Genomic DNA, 6000 nt, shown 5'->3' with positions numbered 1-6000 from the left:
ACCTGAACTTTGGTTTTGTTTCTGTACTCCACCAGCAATTTGGAAGTAATAAATGAGAATAATCTATAACAGTGAGTGTTCTTGAGATCTCTAAAATTTCTTTTAATATGGTTGCTAGATCACAATTTTTGGAGTAGTACAGATATCCCTAGGGTGATTGGACAGTGTCTGGTCAGAACTGCTTGCTGTGTGCCTTTACCCTATTTGTTTGATACTCCACTGCCATGACACAAAGAGATAGATGTATATGAGATATCTGAGACACAGTATCTTAGAACAGATGCTTGTATAGTCTGATGATGGAGATGCAAAATAGATTCTCTTCAAGATTTGTCTATTTACGTGGAGTTATAGATTCACACCGTCCGGATACAAACACAAGCAAGTATTGATGTCTTGGTCCTGCTGAAGTCTAGTGGAAAAGAGAATGGAGGATCCCTGGCAAAGAAGAGATGAAGTCTTCAAATCTCAAACCACTACAGGCAGAGTGTGGTGCAATTGTTCCGATAGCCACAGATCCTGTGAGATCTGGATCACTTTATCAGTGGGTCCCAACTGGTACAAGAGCAGCAGCGTGGGTTAGCTGAGTGTCCCACTGCCTCAGGCTGTGCTGGAGAGCTAGCCATAGTACCATCCTCTAATAAGGCCGGAAGAGATAGTCCTGACCCTTGTCAGAAGTAGCAGGGCAAGCAGAGATTGGGCTTCTAGCTTCACCAATGGTAATTAACTGTGCACATGTTGTACCGACAAGTATCAAAAGTGGCTAGGCATTCAAGAGCAGGAGACCTCAGACTAAAGTAACTCATTCTCCAATCTTTTAAAAATGTATACCTAAGAGCCAACACACATTGCTTTTGAAAAAAACTGATATGTTAAGCTCTGGTTGCATGGTTGCAACAGCTGGTTTTATACTCAAGCCCTAAAAGCTTTTTTTTTTTAAAAAAAAAAAAATCTATTTCAGGGTCAATCTGAAGAGTAACGAGAGGAAGGTAAAAAGCATGGGAAGAGGATCTCTGTGCCTTCTTCCCAAGACAGCATCCAATAAAAATGCTGAAGAAACCATTTGCAGATTTCCAATAAGATAAGAAATCCTTCCTTCAAATGCAAAGAAAAAATCTTTTTATTCATTCAACAAATATTTATTGAATGCTGATTCCATCAGGCTTGGTGCCTTTAATTATATAATTTTTCATTGTGCATGTATGAGTTTACACCATACAGGTTACACGTGGCAAGCTTTTACCCTGGCCTGACTTTCCAGCCAGCCAACATGTTTCTCTGCTCCTTCTCTCTTCCCATATACTTGTCTTTCCTTTTCTCCTACTCTCCTTTCATCCAACTGCTGCCAAATATCTTCCAAATGCAGAAGGACTACAAACTAATTGTACTATTAGCTTAAGCAAAGCAAATAAGATGTAAATCCTCTGCCAAAGAAGTCAAAGAGTGCATTCCAAAGTCCCATTTTTATAAGCAATTTTTAAATAATCTTTGATTCATGACACTGTTCTTCCTCTATTAACTGAGAGTTAATTGTGTGACCTCTTCTTTTTACCACCTGAGATTCTAGAATTAAATTCAGCATGCTAAGAGTTCCTGTTACTTTCTGCTGGGGTGAACAGCCACCATTATTATACTAAAATACACAGAAAGTCAGCTCAGTTCATTAGCACCTCTACCCAATCCCACCCGCAGTTTGCTTGGTGCTTGTATATGACCTTTGAGAGTTCCCATGGCACAGGCAACTTTCTGGATCACTAAGTCCATATGTCAGCACAAAATTTCATGAAAACCACAGGTGAAAACATGGTGAAGTAGCTCTGAAAATAATATTGTAAGGATCCAAATTGATATCCAGAGATAGAGCATCTCATAACCCAAAACTTGTGCCAGGAAATTCTTCTAGTCCATTTAACCTTTGCTGCCTCTCCAAGTCTCTCCCTCTCATTAAGATGTATCTGCTTGGTTGTCTAGAATTGACTTTCCTAGGCATTTGTTTTCACAAACCTTTAATTTGTATCTTTTTTTCCTCTTCTTCTCTTTCTCCTCTTCTTCCTCTTCCTTCTTTCTGCTTCCTTATTTTATTCTTCTGATTTCCAATTATTTTTAAAATCCCATGCCTTTCTTTTCTCCAAATGACATTTGCTAATGCTGTCAAATGAAGTCCAAAACTAAATTTAATTTTCTGATTGCCACTAGAGATGTTATGCACACAATGCTGCCAGAGTGTCCTTCCAACATGTAAATAAAATCATATTACTCTGCTGCACAAAATTCTTCAACTATCCTTATTAGGATCTCAAAGTTAAATCAAGCTTCTTTACCAAGGCCTTCATGTATTCATTTGATCAAATGAATGTATATTTACTGAGAGACTATTATGCATGATTCTAACCCACACAAATATAATATTAAACAAAACGTCATGCTTGCTTTGGCAGCACATGTACTAAACTGGAATGATTCAGAGAAGATTAGCATGGCCCTTGCACGTGGATGACACGCAAATTCATGAAGTGTTCCATTAAATCAAAATGCCTTATATCCTCATGGAATTTACATTCTAGTAAGGGGAGGCAGGGGAGAGACAGAGAATATAATTTTTGGTATAAAATATGAAGAAAATAAAAAAGTTATAAGGGGAAAGAGTGACTAAAGGAGGGACCTCTTTAGCTAGGATGGTTAGGGAAGGCCTCTCTGAGGCAGTGACAGTTGACCTGAGACCTGAATAACAAGAATAATAAACTCTTAAGATTAAATTGTTAGTTACCTGTGAAATTCAGTTATATAAATGAATTTTTCCCTTATAATATGAATATTACTTTGTAAGAAATATTTTGAATAGAAATCTAACTTTGTCTATTTTTATATACTGCTTCCTTGCAGACTAAATCTTTGTATTTGTGTGTGTCCTGTAAGTTAATAGAATTTTACAGTCCAAGAGAGCAAACTCCCTTCCTTCTAGTCAGTCCTGCTGCTACTCAAAATATGGGTCTTATGGGGCTTGTGACTCCTAAGTATTGTGAGACCTTGGGCAAATGGGTTTCCTTTTCAGGCAGAAAATGAGAACAGCTACTATCTAAGACCCCTTCCAAGTCTAAAATATCTAAAATGGCATGATTTCACTTTGAGTCATATGTTTATGATCTACAAAAAACTAGCACCTAAATTGACAAAAATCTATTCATCTATGAAACAATGTTTTAATGGCATAGAAGGTAATTAATAATGATTGATGTATTTACTAAGTTTTAAAAATGAATTTGTCAGTTAACCTCTTCTAGATCTATTATGTATGCTAAGAGGTTTAATTCTTGAATGTTAGTGTTTTGGCTTCTTGTAAATTCCAATGGCTGTAGTTTTAGAAAACCTAATGAATGGCGTTATATTTTCAGTTGCAAATAGGATAAACAAAAGGAAAATTGGACAATAATAGGTAACACTGATTAAGGTCTTATTACGAACCATGCTCTGTTCTAAGTCTCCTTATGTGAAAATTAACTTACTCCTCACAGCACTGAGATAGGTCATTATACTCTTTTCACAGATCAAGACATCAAGGGGTGATTAACAATTGAAAACTATTCAATGGTAAAGCTGGAATTTGATCACTAGCAGTCTGATATTAGGGGCTATATTTTAATTACTACACTATACTATAATCTTAAACACTATACTGAAGACCCTAGTTAGATGAAGGCAAATTTGCACTTAACAATAGGGCTATGAGAGACAGAGAAATTACAAAAGTCCTTACAGTTTTTTAAAGATAAATTTATATCTCCACCAAAAGAAATAGCAATCACTGTAGTGGACAAATATATTATATAATACCCTTTGCTAAGTCATAATATACAGGTAAGAGGAAGAGTGGAAGTGAAATTCACATACTCCTTTAGACCTCTGTGCAGGCAAGGCATCAAGACCGCAACTAAAACTGAGAAGAAAGTACATGCTAATACCAGTAATTAACTTCTTGCATTAGCATGAGTTATATCTATGGTCAACATGAATTGCATTTTTTCCCCATTTACCACCTATCTCAAGTTATATCTAGCCATAGATACAACTCAAGCTAATTCATGAGGTGTATCTCACAAGTTATATCTATGGTCAGTTTCAGGTTTCTTGATTATAACTTAATAGAGATATGATCACTAGGGTCCTGCCAAATAGCAGTGAAATATGACTGCAGGAACCATATTACACACATGTCCAATAAGCATTATGTAAAATTAGGCCGGTGGGCATGTATGTTTAAGAAATAGATGCAAACTAAACACAGGGTTTGTTTGTTTGTTTTGCATGTACATAAAAGAAAAGAGATTCACAGAAATAAGTCAAAGTGTTGCTGGTTCTAGGGACTACTTTTTTCTTTCTTTCTTAACAAGGAAAGAAGTTCTGTCCATTTGGCTGAAAAGAGGAATCACATTGGGTCCACTATCATAACTCACCAGAAGACCCAATAGGCACTGTGATGCAAACTATTATTGTTCAGTGAATGGACTCTGATGGGGGATTCTTAGAGGAGGGATTGCCACCATCACTCTGGCTATTACTGACCAGTCTCCTAGACCTAACAGACAAAGCCTCAGAAGGAACATGATACTGCCTAAGTCTTGATTGTGAGAGGACACCTGTTCTTTCCAGGGTTTTTCAGAGTTGCACAGTCCACTACCAGGGATTGGTTTAGCCCATGCAGCTCTAAAGGTATATTTACCTCCTGCTTGAGTCAATTTCATATATAACTTTTACCATGTGCAAAGCATTTGAAATGAGGCATTAGCAGAGGATAGAAATGAATAAAATACAGTCTCTGCACTCAAAAATCTGCTTTTTAACAAAATATGTAACTATAATACAAGGCAAAGTGAAATTCATTCTAATGACATTCTCGGAGAGGAGCTATAGGAGGACAGAGATTTGAGATCCTTAAAATTTAGTGTATCACATGGAATTAGGATGGATCACTCAGTTGCAAGCAAAAGACAACATCTTTAGCTAATGTGAGCAGAGAATAGTTTTAATAAAAGGATATTGGGTGTCTTACAAAAGCTCTAGAAGGGCCAGGTATGGAAGCTTGGCAAACAAAAGCAGTGTCCAAAATCACATACAGCAGAGCTGGTCTGATGAAGACACAACTGCAGCAAGAGCTGGACGCAAAGTCCACGATGTGTACTTCCAACTCATGGGCAGTAGGCACATATTCGTTCCCCAGAGCCACTTTCTACTGCCTCAGAAAACTCAGTGTTGCTGCTGCCATTCTCACCAGAAAAGAGTCCATGCAGTCCTTCCTTTTCCATGTTATCAGCATCCAGCTTTGAGCATGGAGTGGCTATCCCTCATTGCCAAGGTCTGGGTCACGTGCCCACTCTTAAGCTCCCAGGGTCTAGGCGAACGACTGTGATGTTTTCAGCTTCTCTAGTAGGAGCCAGCTCTTTATAATGTAATGGAGGGTGGGGGACTCACAAACATATGAAGAATGCTCAAATGCTGGGAGACCAAAATTCATTGCAACCATCCATTCCATGAAGGAAGCCACACCAAACACTCAGCTTAAGGTCAGAAGATCTGTAGTCAGCCCATTTTGGCTTTCATGTCTTCTTTCCTTTGTTCAGTGAGATAATGCTTTTTATCTCTCATTACCATCCTCTATTTCTTTTTGTCTTAGAGCATTTTACAATTTCCTTGTTGAGATAATCTGAGCTGGGACTCCTAAGATTTATTTAATCATGGTATTTTCATTTGTGCCCAGGATTATAAACAAGGCAATATTGAAGGGCCAAATGTTTAATTAAAGGAAAAAATGATAATTCTTTGAAATTAGAAGATGATGTAGAAGAAAAATAGATACTATGGCATATATTTTCAAAGAGACAATTGGCAATAATTGATGGAGGTGGATCGTTCATCTCACAACCAAGGTAAGTTTGATACTACAGAACTAGAGGTGACACAATCAGCTATTTGTTTCCAGACAATAAGCAACATGCAATACATTAA

The 6000-nt window shown here is 37.4% G+C and overlaps 1 non-coding gene across 1 annotated transcript; it reads left to right on the top strand.

Annotated features, from left to right (window-relative positions):
- The first annotated feature begins 2426 nt into the window (after positions 1-2426).
- On the top strand, positions 2427-2528 carry LOC115932198 (U6 spliceosomal RNA). Its single transcript, XR_004068520.2, has one exon. It is a non-coding gene; the product is annotated as a U6 spliceosomal RNA (small nuclear RNA).
- Positions 2529-6000: the final 3472 nt, after the last annotated feature.

Source organism: Gorilla gorilla, chromosome 1, assembly GCF_029281585.2.
Source record: "Gorilla gorilla gorilla isolate KB3781 chromosome 1, NHGRI_mGorGor1-v2.1_pri, whole genome shotgun sequence".
NCBI lineage: Eukaryota > Metazoa > Chordata > Mammalia > Primates > Hominidae > Gorilla > Gorilla gorilla.
Note: the sequence above shows the minus strand (reverse complement) of the source record. Positions and strands in the feature narration are given on the sequence as shown.